The 16,522-nt window shown below is 33.9% G+C and overlaps 1 protein-coding gene across 1 annotated transcript in view; it reads right to left on the reverse strand.

Moving 5' to 3' along the window:
* LOC138694561 (uncharacterized) overlaps positions 1-16,522 on the reverse strand; it is a 613,293-nt gene that overhangs the window by 216,539 nt on the left and 380,232 nt on the right. The window lies entirely within an intron of this gene.

Consider the following 16,522-nt stretch of genomic DNA (forward strand, 5'->3'; position numbering starts at 1 on the left):
GAACATTTCTTGGTGAACCCGCATTATCAAGTGTGAACGTAACAGGTGAGTTTACCTTAAAAAATATCCATTTGGTCTTAAATGCAAACTTGAACATATTTCACTTCTAGATTTCTAACAGGGATGAAAGTAAGTAATTTTCTCGTCTCTAGTGCTCTCTGCAAGTAGATATGATTGCAATCTGCGCGCAAGAACGACATGCAATCCAGATTTTAAAAATTGCTGTATTTTCACAAATATGCAATTCCGAAACGACAGACCTTCACAATCATTTTCAGGAACCTTAAATCAATCTACATTGACACTTTCAGCCAAATCTATCGTGCCCTACTGAAAACCCTCCCTTGTTAGTAGACCTACTACACGTGAGGAACTGAAACAGTCAATATCAGATCCCACTGAAGACATTCCTAGAAATGTGCTTACTACTGCCGGGTTTAGCATAAAAGAAATACTATTTCTTATTGAATAATACGGTGGTGGTCATATTTAATATTTTCGTGTTTTAACAAAATCTCATTTCTTTACGGACAAATTGGTGTTTTTATTTTTGTGGAATCTAAAAATGTGACAAACTTATTACGATTTCAAAATGGGAACTTACTTTTGAATAACCTTATACATTTTAAACTGCATAATAATAATAATAATAATAATAATAATAATAATAATAATAATAATAATAATAATAATAATAAATAATAATAACAGTAATAATAATAGTAATAATAATAATAATAATAATAAAAAGAAATTGAGGGGTTGGGTGCAACAAAGGCACTTCTCTCATATGCAAGTTTTGAGAAAATTGATGTTGAAAATTCAAACCGTAATAATGTGATTTATGCACGCCTTTCAATTTTGGGTACTCATGGCCTCTATGATCACAGTATTGAACTACAACTTGGTGATCATGTGCATAACAGATCACAGAACACAATGAAGCATTTTACTCAAAAAGGACACATCCTCTAAAATGCCCTTCTTGCACCCAGCCCCCCATTGCAAATGAAACAAATTTTTATAAAGGAAGTAACCTGAATACAGTATATCGTAATATTTTGTTGAGTTATTTCGTAATAAGCAATTGAAGAGTCCACTGCAAGAATGATGGATGCCACTTTCTTGTCGAAAATGAACCAAGATTGTCAATGCATAGCTTAAGACATATAGAATGTACATAGAGAGTTATATGGCATTAACACTGATAGTCATTGTCCAGTAATGATCGGAAAATCACAGTTAAGCTTTGAGCGCTAAGCATTTCAAACTTTCAATTGCTTCTCCTGCAAAATGTATTTCAAATGACATCCATCATCCTTGGAGTGGACTCTTCAATTGTAATAATCTAACAAAGTTAAGGATGGATATACATATTTGAGCACTAGACAATTAGGGAAATTCAATATTTTTTCTCAGCAACTAATGACTCTTTTGCCTTGCAATTTGATATGTTCAGTATTCACTGCTTCTGAAATTATACACTATTTTCCGAGTTACTAAACGTTTCACTATTATTTTATTATCATAACAAAAAGGGGCCGTTTCTGTGCACTGATGTGCCATTTTTATGATAATGTTCACAAATATGAATATTTTTGAGCCATTCTTTTTTCTATTTTTTTCTGAATGTCAAACGAAAAATATGAATTACTATCTTTGAAACGTCTAGAATAGAAGCATAATTTTTAATAATCTTATGAGAGTTAAATTTTCTATTTTTTTAGATAAAAAAGAAAAAAAGCAATAAATGTTACTTGTAGTTTATCTTGTTCACAAGTATGAAAGACAGTTGCATGCAACATTTTACTCCGGAATCTTAAAAACTCATCGAGTTATCACCCAATAACGGTTTTGAAAACTATAACTTACGGGAAATAAGCATGTAATATACCTTATGTTTGGAGAGCTAAATAAGCGCACGCTCGCACGTTTATGGTCATATCTACAAAATTGTATATGTCCTATCGTAAGAATTCCTTCACTGACATGGAGATAAGTGTCCAATCTTTATATAAAAAAAATAATAATTTTTTTTGGACCCTCAAACTTGTATATCCCCTCTTAGGCATGGAAGTACGATAATAAATTTATATATTATGTGATTCACTCTTTTTCTCGACCAATGTAGTTTGTAGGAGTAAGCAGATCATAATTATAACCTCTTAGCATCAGAGAACTAGGATCTGTCATAAGTAATTTGCAACAATTCTAGAACATCAAGGATGTAAAAGTGAGTTTGTTGATACTGATGTGAGACTTTTCGCTTAATATACTGAATTTTACTTTCGGAAATCATTCCTAATTGATTCCAACATTCAGCGGAATGGGATGCAAGCAATATTAAATTTATTTACTGATTTACATGCAACAATAACAATGATTTAAAATCACAATCTTGATGCAATATATTGTACAAATTCAGTTCAAATTATATGTTTTGCTTATCTTTGAAACAGAATGAATAGGTGATACATAGAATGGAAAGTGCTGTAATCCGTACGCCAATTTTTTCTACGCATGACCAATGCCCGCCATATTGAAACGTGGTAAATAGCAGTCGTTCCTAAAGTGTGTTAAATTTGTTAAATGTGTAAGTTTTATAATGTTGCAACTTTGTAATAAAATGTTAATAAGTGAAAAGGCGGTCGAGAGTGCTCAGTATTTAACTGGGAAAATAATTCTAACAGAAATAAAAACAAAAGTTTTCCAATTACCCAAATGTCGAACAACGGTTAGTAAAATAGGTTTCTTTGATATGTCTATTTGTTAATAGAGTAGCTATCAAGAATGCAATGTTATTAATTCAGAAACAAAGTAATTTGGATAGACCTATAACAGAAGTTCCTAAAGTAGGGGTCGCCTTGGGGGATCGTCTAAAGAGCTGAGGGGATCGCGAAATGATTTACAAAATAAAACAAAAAATGCCTTATTAACATAAATTTATGTTGCATTTACAAACACAAATATAAGCAACGCTTAACATGAAAATACTAATCATACAGTAAAAAATAATTAGTGCAATAAATGTATACATATATTTTTTTCGATAAAGTAGCTTCTAAAGTCTGAACTCTATATTCACAAACAGTTATCATTTTCAATTTCTTGGTTTTATTAAAATGTCATGTTTTATTTAACGACGCTCGCAACTGCCGAGATTATATCAGCGTCGCTAGTGTTCCGAAATTTTGTCCCGCAGGAGTTCTTTTACATGCTAGTGAATCTACTGACATGAGCTTGTCGCATTTAAGCACACTTAAATACCATCGAGTATCGACCTGCCCCTGGCCCGGGTATATACACTATACCGATTTACAAAAATTAAAAAAAATACAATATGCCTACAGCATAAATATCTTACTGAACTGTTGATATTGAATAATAACCTCATAAATATCATATTATGGGATTATCTAAGAAATTATAAATTTCTTCGTTATAGTAGAAGAGCAAGAGTGGGGGAAGGGAGGTGGTCCGTGGCCATTTCTTTTAGGGCTCATCCCGACATTTGTCTTATTACTCAAGGGAAACCACGGAACAACCTCGAGCAGGATGAGGTGTCGTGCTGACGACAAGCCAATTGGCTTCAGTGGCGTCTGTATATATTGAAGAGGAAGGGTGTCTTTTAATCACGATTTTAAGTACAAATTTTAAATACAAATACATTAAGAAACCATAAATAATTATATACAATACAACATGTTTAATACACCCATGAAGTTTTATTATGGGATTATGTAAGAAATTAGCAATTTCTCAATTACAGTAAAATAGTAGAAGAGGTAGAGTCTGTTTGAATAATAGAGCCTTATGCAGAAAATATAAATATTCAGTTACGTGTAAACGGTAATGAGATTGTAAAAGAAAGTCCGTCTTCTACAATCAAACAGAACATTCTTAACAAGGGATAAAGAAATTAGTCTTTTACACAAAACTAGCTTTCAAATGACTGTGTTTGATACGAGTTTGAGTTGTTACTGAACACTTTAAACTATACGTTTAACAAACTGTTAACCAATATACTTACCAACTATCATATAATTATTTCATGTCCTTCTTGAATAGAATATTCGTGAAATTGTAAAATGTTAAATTATTCTGGGAAAAAAAAATCGTATTGGTTCTAATCAACTATTATGAAACTGTAAGTCTTCAATTTCGCATACTGTAATGTACTATTGGTTTTAATTTTTTTTAATTAGATATTTTATTTCTAATTTTGAGCCATTTCTTGTAATACCTCCTTATTGCCATTTGTTGTTACTAAATAATGTATTTAACCTAATTCGTAAATTTTAAGTCATCTCTTAGTATAGCTATTTATTGCTTCTAAAATAATGTATTTAATAGCTATTATATATTTCTTCCTATAACCATTACAGGTTGCCATTGACAAAGAGTACCATGATACAATAAATATAGAGAAAGCCTTGAGGCTTTATGAAACATATTTTTGTTATTACAGTGAAAAATAACAAATTGAAATAGACTGAAACACAAAATAATATACGAAGTAACGTCAAGAAGGTGTGAATTAAAGTCATGGTCCATGTATATAATGCCTGAAAATAGCTATTGATCCTTTGCGTGTTTGTTTTTAAAATAATGTGTTTAATCTCTAACTACAGTCAGTGTATTGTTATTAGTATCTCTTCGTTGTTCCCTATTGCTTTAAAAAGAATGTGTTTAACTTGTAATTTTAAGTCAATTTTTCTACTATTCCTTTACTGTTTACATTTGTTTTTAAATCTTTTGTATTGTCCCTACTAATATACTGTATATTGTCCTTCAAGAATTTCGTTATTCGTTAGTTCTAAGTCATTACTTGTGTTATTACTTTAATTATTGCACTTGTTCCTGAATCACGTATGTAACTTTTAACCGTAAATCATTGCTTGTAATATCCCTTTATTACTCTCAACTGTTCCATTGTTCATGAATTAAGTATTAATTTGAAAGTGAAAGTCAAACTTTGTTATATTATCTTTTTAGATCGTGTATTTACTCTGAAACGGTTAGACATTCTTGTATACCTTTTGCATTGATTGTTCCTCAAACATCTCATTAATCTTTAACAGGATCCATTTTTCATTACGGTGCATTCTTCTACATAATTCATGTGAATTGTAACTGTGACCACAATTTTATATTATAATTTTACCATTGTTTATTGGTTATAGAATATGTATTTTGATGCCAACTATAACCTTAATATACCTCAGGGTGAAATAGAGTTTTTTAAATTGGATAATAAAAAATGACTGTGTTCCTGTGTGGTATGATGACTAAGAAAAGTTTATTTTCAGTACCAAGATATGTAAGAATACTGTAAGGGATTTAAATAAGCTGTAACATACAGAATGAGTAAAAAGCATGGAGCAATTCTTGTAACTTCGTTATTTCTAATTTTATGAAGAAAATATTTATACGAAAGGTGTAGGGTATGGTTGCCATGGATAAATAAATAAATAAATAAATAAATAAATAAATAAATAAATAAATAAATAAATAAATAAATAAATAAATAAATAAATAAATAAATAAATAATTGTCATACAAACACGATACTGGCACATTATTTCCATTTATTTGTAGACTTTATTTTTATGAAGTTTTCATATTGAACACAATTTTATGGTGCAAATTTCAATAAAATTCTAGTCTTCGTTTTCATATATGTTTTTTATTGAAATCGTAACTTTGAAATATATTTTATTTATAAGCACACAATACTCATTATAATTTATGTTATCTGAGTACTATCAATGGCTATCAGTACAGATGACCATGATAGCTTCGCCAATACATTCGTCTTAATTTTTTTACTTTCAGCAGAATTTATAACAATAGATTTACGAAGAGCTTTACTTAACTTTAAAAGTGTCCCTTTCTCAATCTTTTAACCACATTTTATGAATTTAATTCACAGGAATATATTTTCTGTCTTTCACCATCAGTATCTTCAACAGATCCGTCTTTTAAATTCCTTCTTTACAATTTCGTAGTAACAGCGGCTACAATACCAAACAATAATATAAACTCCATTATTAGCAGGATTTGCTTCAAACTCTATTTTCATCGAACTCAATACATGTTTAATGAGCAGTCATATTGTTTGCTCATGTTCTGCTCAGTATCTCACATTTACATAGACACCGCGTTATCAATAAAATAAACCTATGCTCTCACATGTGTCGGTTGCAGTAGGCCTACATACTGTATAATCATTTTAATGAAGTGAAATATTTGATAATTCTAAATACGGGTTGAAGTATAGGTTTTCAGTAAAATGTGTGCAATACATTACAAATTATGACAAATTTTAGACTACTGTATACAAGTGGGAAAAGCAAACATCAACTAATGCCGAATTTGAATTAAATATTAAGTGAAGAAATGTTTTAAGATACTAATGGTATCATGAGAACTTGCACATTACGATTTATTAACTGAGAAAAGCTATAATTAACATGCATATTATAGACTATTAATGTACCGAAGTACATATGATATTTCCATTCAGATATTCTGCGTCATCATACGATGAAAGAGTAATGGAATGGAGAAAAATTCTCTCCGGCGCCGGGATTTGAACCCGGGTTTTCAGCTCTACGTGCTGATGCTTTATCCACTAAGCCACACCGGATACCACCCCGGCGTCGGACAGAATCGTCTCAGATTACGTTCCAACTCTTGGGTTCCCTCTATTGGCCGCCCTCTGCACTACATCATAGAGGTCTATGAATGTAGGACTGAAGTCCATACATGTTCTGAGGTGCACTCGTTATGAGTGACTTCATTACTCTTTCATCGTATGATGACGCAGAATATCTGCATGGAAATATCATATGTACTTCGGTACATTAATATAATATACATGATATGCGTAAATCACTTTGTGATTTAAGACGGCGCTTATTCCGTCCGATCCCGGCCAACTAGTCACTCATAACGAGCGCACCTCAGCACATGTATGGACTTCAGTCCTACGTTCATATACCTCTATGACGTAGTGCAGAGGGCGGCCAATAGAGGGAACCCAAGAGTTGGAACTTAATCTGAGACGATTCTGTCAGACGCCGGGGTGGTATCCGGTGTGGCTTAGTGGATAAAGCATCAGCAGGTAGAGCTGAAAACCCGGGTTCAAATCCCGGCGCCGGAGAGAATTTTTCTCCGTTCCATTACTTTTCATCGTATAATTAACATGTAACATATACAGTGCTATCATATAACGAGAAAACTATATTGCAGCGGAACCCTGGCATACACTTTCCTGCGTGTCCTGTTCCGTTACTACCGGCAAATCGAGACATTTAGCAATTGACCGGACGTTTTGTAGAACTGGCTTCCCACACTGCGGCAGGTAGAGCAGGAACTCGGCCGGCGGCGAAATGATGGGAAGTTTTCTCGTAAAATGAAAGCATTCTATGTGCGCTGTGTCATCGATATAATTATTATATGTTACGTCGAAATATTGAATATTGGCAAAATTTTGCATTTTTTATTATTAATTCAACTCTGTTGTAGATTTTATGAAATAGGTAGATTTATTGCTGAATTCATAAATTCGGCATTTATGATGTTACCGATTTCACGAAATAAGCAACTGCATGACTGACACATAGTCTCGGTCTAGCGGATATTTGTACTACAATTTTACAGTTGCTTACGATACGAAATAATTATGTCTCCGTATATTGTTTATGGTGAACCTTCGACGCCCTATGCATAAAAAAAAATGCAGAAGGAAGACACACATTTAAATAGTTCAAAATAACCTCATAATTGTAGCAGGTTGCTCAAGAGCAGCGGTGCCCAAAGCGGGTGTCGTGATTACATCGTGTAATCACAGACATTCATACTGGTAAGGGGAGTTTCCTGCACATTGCTCTATGTCTCGCTCACGTACTGAAGGTAAGCAGTGTCGGCACCATATCGCTCTATAAACCCTCGTCTCTAGCAGGAACAGAATATTTCGTACAGAATGAGAAGAGGAATTTATTCGCTGTTCTGTCGGAGAAAATGTAATATGTTGCTTTGCTCAACGGTTCAATTACGTAGTAGTAGTATATAGAAGCGATATTACAGGGCATTACGCTGAATACATAGGCATACCAGGTATTATTATTATTATTATTATTATTATTATTATTATTATTATTGATCAGGAAGTGTTACCATAATTCTGAATATATAGGCCTACATCTTCCCTTGAAGGATAAAATAATTACTAGACTGCGCTCTATCTCCATTTTAATTTTTTTAAATCTTTTGATGACTTATCAGTTATTTACTAATTATTGATATAATAATAATAATAATAATAATAATAATAATAATAATAATAATGGTAATACTAATAACAATAGCCTACTGATAGCATTACCAGTAGCAGCAGTAGTAGTAGTAATAATAGACTAATAATAGTAATGATAATAATAATAATAATAATAATAATAATAATAATAATAATAATAATAATAATAATAATAATAACAATAAGAATAATATAGAGAAGCTGATTGAATATTACGTGCTAGTGTAGTAATGAAAAAAGCTATTAAACTCCAAAAACTGAAATCAGCCATAAATCATCGTCATGAAAGAAATATTGCATAAATAAAATGTAAGGAAGCCAGCTACCTAGTGACGAACGAAATAGCTCGTTCTCTTAAGACTTCCAACGAAGGAGAGTTTGATAAAAACGTAATGATCAGAGTGGCTGAAATAATTTGTCCAATGAAAGTTGTTAATTAGTTTTGAGAAACTGCGCATTTCTCAACTAAATACCTACAAGAGAATTCAGGAAATTTCTCATTGTGTTCACGGGGAATATTAAAAAAAAAGCAAGAAAATGGCAGGACTGAATTACTGATACAGCAAAGCTTGCGATTTTTATTAGCGGATTGATGAAGAACTCAATGTTAGTGCACGAACCACCACTGGTTGTAGTTTTCATGCCATATACCTCTCCCCCATCTCTTTATTTCATAGACTGTCTCTCGTGTGTAATGACTACCGTTCGAGTTTTGGACACCGCTGCTCTAGAGGCATGACGTGAACACAGAGAAAGCTGTAAAGCCACCAACCCCGCTGCTCCAAATATTTCATTTCTTATATGCTCGACAGATAAACTTTTCCCGACATTTTCATACACAACAATGGCGTAACCATCACACTAAGTCTGTAGTTTACTATAGTCCAGGTGAGTCCTACCTACCTACCTACCTAACGTTTTTCAAAACCCTGAAAAAGCAAAACCTAATCTGTCATTCAACTTTATCCTTACGAAAAAAAAATGTCCAACGAACCAAATTTCTTATTTTTATTCAAAACTGACAGAAAAATTGTCCCAAAGTATATAGGGTGGCACACTTAAATCTTTCACCTCCAATAGTGTGTGAAATATTTAAGATATACACAAACCGACAATTAGAAGTTAAATTGCATCGAAGGAGACATCTAATACACGTAATGCATTTTTTTGTACATGAAATACTTTTAAAGACATTACTGACGTAGACAAATTATTAGACTAAATTTATTATGTATGCAACGAAGCTGTATTTATCGGCAGAAATAATGAACAAAAATGTATTTTGCACAGAAATAATGAACAGAAAATTGATTCTGGAAGTTACTAATATTTTGTGAACATTCTCTTATTCTTCATTAACACCTTGATTTTGTCAGAGATGCTGGAATCCAAAGTTTGATACTTTCTTTGAAAATCAGCGTCATTTAACCAGATATCAGACAGTGCTTATATGAGTCCATGTTTTGTTGTAAACCGTCTATGTTTTGTTGTAAGCCGTCTATGTTTTGTTGTAAGCCTCTTTTTGTTCACTTTCTTCTTCAGTATAGATCACAGATTTTCAATTTCGTTCATGTCCGGTCTTCTTGCAGGCCATAGGAGAACAGACTGTTGAATATCTCCTACAGTATATAATTAAAACACCAGTAGTATCAACACAGCCAGACAAAATATATTCAAACATTGAAAAAAAATATACCAGAAGATGTAAACAATCATATTTACAACAATAGAGACTCTGTGAATTATACTGATAGTTGATATGACGAATTATATTATGTTTCCAAGGGAAACGTTTCAGTCTGATAATTTGCCCACGTCTGTAGAGTCAACTTTCTTCTTTCAAATGAGAACCAACTATGTTTTGCATTGCAAATGATGCATTAATTCTGTCTAATAACTGACTACTTTATTGACTATTTGAATGTCACCAGTAAGAGTAAACATAAGTAATGTCTGACCCCTCCATCAATGAACTATGACACTCGACTTCATTATTCAACACTATCATCACTACCATTTTTATACTATCTACCCAAAATCTTGGAGCGTGGTGTAGTACTGTGGCTTGCTTACTGATGGCATCGGTCTGTGAAGGCGTAGTACGCTCTCGTGGGGTGAAAGAGCACTCTATTAGGAATTCATCACACCTTGGGACTACATGGCTGAATTGATAGATGGAACCACATACAGTAGCTGAGTCACTATATCTACAAAGAAAGCGGCGATTCGGAATCAATCATTCCTAGAGAAAAGAGTGATAAGGTAAAAAAAACCATTTCAGGCCCCTCCTTCATAAAATAAAAGGAAACATGTATTTTGCTTAAATTCATCAAATTGAGATTCCTTTTCAAAGGAAGGAAATGTTACAGCCATTGGCAGAGCTCAGTTGGCCGAGGCGCTTGACTGCAGATCCAGAGTTGCTTTCGGGCGTGAATTCGATCCCCGGGTTGATTACCTGGTTGGGTCTCTTCCGGGGTTTTCCCCAACCGTAAGGCGCATTTTCGATAATCTATAGCGAACCCTCGGCCTCATCTCGCCAAATACCATCTCGCTATTAAACTACCAATTCCATCGATGCTGAATAACTCAGTAGTTTATACAGCGTCGTTAAACAACAAACTAAAAAATTAAATGTTACCAGACATGTCACATTGTTTTGAGTATGAACGAAGTATTCATTTCTCGATTAATGCCATGGATGTGTCGTTTGAAAGAGTGCATTGTGTCCTACAACGATTTCGTGAAATCAATACCAACCGGGATCAGTCCGTACGAGATTTACTCCCACTAGGGATGAGAGGTTCTTGTCTTTCATGTCTGGCAAGATCGCCAGGCTAAACGTCCAGAAGACACGGTATTCTATTCTCGACAGGAATTTGTGTCACTTACCGTACATTTTTTCCTTTGTTTTATTAAGCGTCTGTTTGCGCCATGCTGACGACATATCCAAAAAGCTCCACTGATTTAAAATAAGTAATATTCTTATAAGGTCTGGAGTGTGATGGAATAAAACGGACAAAAAGGTTCAATTTCTTCACGATGGTTATATTCATAATAAAAATATAGTAGTACGAACTGTCACTCGAGAAGTGCCATAGGTATGTTTGTTCAAAAAGCACAGAAAATCTCAACATTCTTGCCGAGTACTAAAGTCAGAGAAGATTAATCATTTTACTCGTCCTACAATACGATGCTGAGGTGGCTGTATGGCTTTATTCATGAGGTGCCTATAGAATGGTTTCCAAACAATTAGCATCTGTTTACCGTAAATGTGGGAGGGAGTCGAATTCTCGAGTTCTGTGCTCTGTAATGAAATGTCGATTAAAGCTACATAGTCAGCTAGCAGTAAGTCAACCCTGCTATAGGACATATTTTTTAAATGTTCGTATTAGCTCCCTGCAGTATTATATATATAATAAATTTAAGTCCGAATGTGCAGTATGTCGTATATATGGAACAAGTAGGAGATATTATGTTGTGCTTAATATATAGAAAACACTTTTGGTTATTAAGAAAAGCAGTGTCCAGTGACACCAAGTGGAAGTGATCCAATACAAATTGAGATGTTCCCTGGAGAAAAACAACTTAACGTATGTATGTCTGTTGTATTGCATTTTTCTTCATGACACTGCTTTCTTAATTTTTCTATTACTTCACTCTTTCTTGGTTTCATTCTTTTTATTTTCTATCTATATTTTTTAATTCAATGCTTTCTTTCATCCTCTGTAATTATCTTATTTCCTTTCGTTTTGTTGTGTTACCTAAATATTTTTTTCTTAATTCCTTTCTGTCTTCAATTATATTTCTCATTTTGTCATCTCTTTTTCCTTAGCGTAAATTTCTTCGCCTTTTTTCCTCTCTCTTTAATATTTCCTCTTATTATCCAACATTCTTTATCTTACAACTCCCTTCCTTCCAGTTCTTTTCGGCAATAATTTTCTATAACACAAAACACTTGTGGCTGGGTAGATCACTTAGCAGAACGGGTAAAGCAACAGATTACGGATTGGACGTTCCTGGGTTAAATTCCCGTTCATTACTGAAAAAAGACATATCAAGAACTAGATTTTACGATATTAGTATATCGCCACACATCCACGAACACAAATATCTATCTACAGGGACATCATTTTATTTTTACTTCAATTTTTATTGTACCTGAGTTTTTGAATGTACTTCATTCCCACCCCTTCTACCGATGAAGTTCCAACTGTCCTTCACACAGAACCAAGGCCGCATATAGAAAACAGCACTGAGTTAGTGAGTACAGTACGTTCCAGAAATATGTTCGCGTTTTCCAGTGACGAAAGAGCATTCAATATTGAATCATATTTTCGCACAGGTACTGTCGTCCGTTTCCCTACGTCGCATCCCGATTTCCCCCACCTGCGTCTGTTCGCCCCTCTGTAAAAGCTGGGCTGTCTTAGCTCTTTTCTGAAAACATTAATTTCTGTTAGGAATTGGACGTTTACGTAATATTATACAACTGTTTAAAATAACTTAAATAAAAGGGCTTCGTTAAGTAATTAACTGTCACGTGATTTACCCCCTTTCTACGATCCTGCGCCATAACCACTTGGACGGACAGTAGGCCTAGCTAGCATGTCTGAGTAATTCTATCTGTGCGGATCGGGCAGAAGTGAAGATTGAATTTACAGTACGTAAAGTATTCTTTTACAGAGCAGGTACAGAATTATTTCAACATGAGTTACTAGTACGAAGGACGAAACTGGCAATTGGAATTAGATGCAATAGTCTATAGTGCGACAATATGCACAAAAGAACTGAAGCCTGTACCGAAATGAACAGCCACCATTTAAAAAAAATGTGTTTAAATATTCATATTATGATTGTTTTTCAATTTAACTTCTTTCTCTATATTGTACGCTAATGTGTTGTAGACAGTATAATATACACTGCATAATGGATACGTTCGCATGGATAACTCAGTTCGTGAGTAAAAACACTTATTCTTAATATAGTACTGTATTTTGATTAAACAAAAACCTAATGAAAATTATCGAACTCAAAATCGTGTTATTTCCTAGTTTACGTAAATGGATGAACTCCTTTTCTTCCCTCCTATACCTAGTAGAGTGATTTGTTTGTATTTTACGCCAGTATCATCGAACTTCAGTCATGGAAGGGGATAGCAAACTGTGTTTCCGGTTATCTAAAGGTATAGCCAGGTTAATATTAAAAATGTTAGTAAAAATAAAATGATGTCCCTGTATGACTTACGCCAGCGATGTCAATCTATGCACAATAACTGCTTATATGAGCCCAAACACGTATATGCAGCCAGAAGGCGCTGAGCAAGCCGCAACAGAAATAGATATGAGGAAAGGGTGTAAATAGTGCAATCATCACGAAGGCTTGCACTATTAAATTTCAGTCCGAATGTGTGCAATTTGTCTTATTCATGGAGCAAGTGTAGGTCTCGCAAGGAGGGAATACCGACGGCAAGAATGCGAACGAAACAAAGCGATAAGGAAGAGCGGGCGATAGGAAAGTTCACGAGATAGCTTGAATGATATTCAAGAGTACATTCGGAAGAGAAACGATATCGATAGAATCACTCTTGCGTTGTGATAGTTACATTAATGTTTTATTCAGTTCCACTGCGTGTGAATATGTGGTTTTATTTTATTATACTATGTACTGATGGATGGAGCGTTCCTCTCGCAGGTTATAATTATTTTATTCGTAAACATATGCTGCGCGTTTAATTCGCGTCGGATTGATCTCTTGCTGCACTCTTCATTCCACAGGCGATGTCCTCATCTGTTCATCTTCTTGGAAGAGACAATACTATTATCGCCCCGCACCTCTCGCTCCATCGGTGTGCCTACATACACACGTCAAAACAGACAGTAACGTTTTTCGGTAATCGTTCCTTGCGCGAGCTATGATATGATATGATATGATATGATATGATATGATATGATATGATATGATATATGATATGATATATGATATGATATATTTCGTCACAGCACTTATTTACATGTAATGGTGTACCTTACATTTCTGTATCCGGTGCCACCATTAACATATTATTGCAATAACACATTATTTGCAGTACACGTCTACACAAATACTCCCAATTACACTATGTACCTTTTTTGTTATTTGGTCAAACTCACCTTCAGTATTTCTCCTACATTTCATTTGCTATTCTCTATTTGTTCCTTAATCCTAATATATCTGATATTCTATACTACTTTCACACCCCCTTTATCCTCTAACTACAATTCACTAAAATCTCAATTTCAATTTATCTCTATAAATTATCATATTGAATTATTTGTCCTATTTGTTCTTTGACCTTTTCTCCTATCTTTCTCTTATATTCATTTACTGTTCTAACGTTCAAATGTAAGTACTAATTTTATGCTGTCACTTGTTCACTTCTCTTAACCCTTTCTCACTATTTTCTCTCATTCCTATTTGCGCTCACTTTCACTTTCTCACTATACTGCTTACACTTAATCCATTGTCACTATTCTCACTTCCCATAAATAGCCTACTTATATTTTATTCAACACATCTGCTTATACACTTTTTCTCTCTCCCCTATACTTCTCGATCTTTTCCAGTTTCACTTTGTTTGCACTTTTTGATCACATCCACATTTTTTTAAACGTATCAAACATCTCTGCTATATCCTCAGCTGTCGCAGGTTTTGACCTTTCTTTACTGTTCGTCTCTGCCTTATTTCTGTCTTTGTCTGTCTTTCTATTTATTTCTTCTTCTATTCCTCCTTTATTTTTCCCCCCACGCTTTCACTTTCACATACTAGATTTCCACTTACAATCGCACCCTTATTCTTTTCACTACTTTCTTCCCTATCATTTTCTGAATCTTGGTTTCTCTTTTTATCACCACTCGCCTTTTTTCTAGCGCCCGTGTTTCTTGTTCCGTTATTGTCAGCATTCCTTCTGGAGTGCGCTAACCTTACCGCCACCGTCTGGAGACTAGGAATCCGCTTAGCTCTTATGCTGTGCTTAATATGTGGAAAACATTTTTGGTTGTTAAGAAAAGCAGAGCTCAGTGACAGTGAAAGTGATCCAATACAAATTTAGATGTTTCCTTGAAAAAAAAAAATTAACGTAGGTTACATTGTTTTTCTGTTTCCAGCATATATTCTTTATAATATATGATAATAATAATAATAATAATAATAATAATAATAATAATAATAATAATTTATTTATTTAATCTGGCACAGCTGAGGCCAGTAGGCCTTCTCTTCCACCCAGCCAGACTCTAATTCTAATTGAATACAATTGCTTACATAGTTATTACCTTAATATCTAGACCATAAAACAACATGAAAGTAAATAATGAAAGTTGGATAACTAATGTTAGTGTGACAATACTAAACACTGATAAGAAATAGTTATAATAATAATAATAATAATAATAATAATAATAATAATAATAATAATAATGATGAAATAATTTAGATATTTATCTGTGATATATATATATATATATATATATATATATATATATATATAAAACCATTAAACATTGAGAAACCTGAAACAGCTATTATTGTTAACAAGAATTGTTAGAAAAATATTTCGTTAGCCTATTCTTAAATTGGTTTGATGTCTGACAGTCCCTGACATTACTCGGTAGGGAATTCCAAAGCCGAGGAACAGCCACAGTGAAAGAAGATAAATATGAGGATGTTCGGTGGGAGGGAATGGATAATATTGAGGAATGTTGTGATCGTGTGTCTAGATTATGATGGGTGAGTAAAGTTTGAAAACGAGACGCAAGACAGACAGGAGTGGAGAAATGCAATATGTGAAAGAGAAGGGAAAGACAGTGGATTTTCCTACGATCTTCTAGACGGAGCCAGGACAACATTTCGAGGGATGGTGTTACGTGATCAGCCCGGCGAATATTGCAGACGAAACGGACGCACATATTATGAACACGTTGTAGTCTCTGCGCCGAAGTAACGCTTAAGTCAGTAAGCAGAATATCACAGTAATCGAAGTGGGGCATCACGAGTGTTTGCACTAAGATTTTTTTCATGGAAAAGGGTAGAAAATTCTTCAATCGCCTAAACGAATGGATTAATGAGAATACTTTTTTGCAGGTTTCCCGCCTAAAAAAATATTTCCCTCCAACAAAAGCAGAGCCTTCTAGGAACCTTTCAATGCTGTTATACTTACCAAATTTAAA

Source organism: Periplaneta americana, chromosome 2 (assembly GCF_040183065.1).
Source record: "Periplaneta americana isolate PAMFEO1 chromosome 2, P.americana_PAMFEO1_priV1, whole genome shotgun sequence".
Lineage (NCBI taxonomy): Eukaryota > Metazoa > Arthropoda > Insecta > Blattodea > Blattidae > Periplaneta > Periplaneta americana.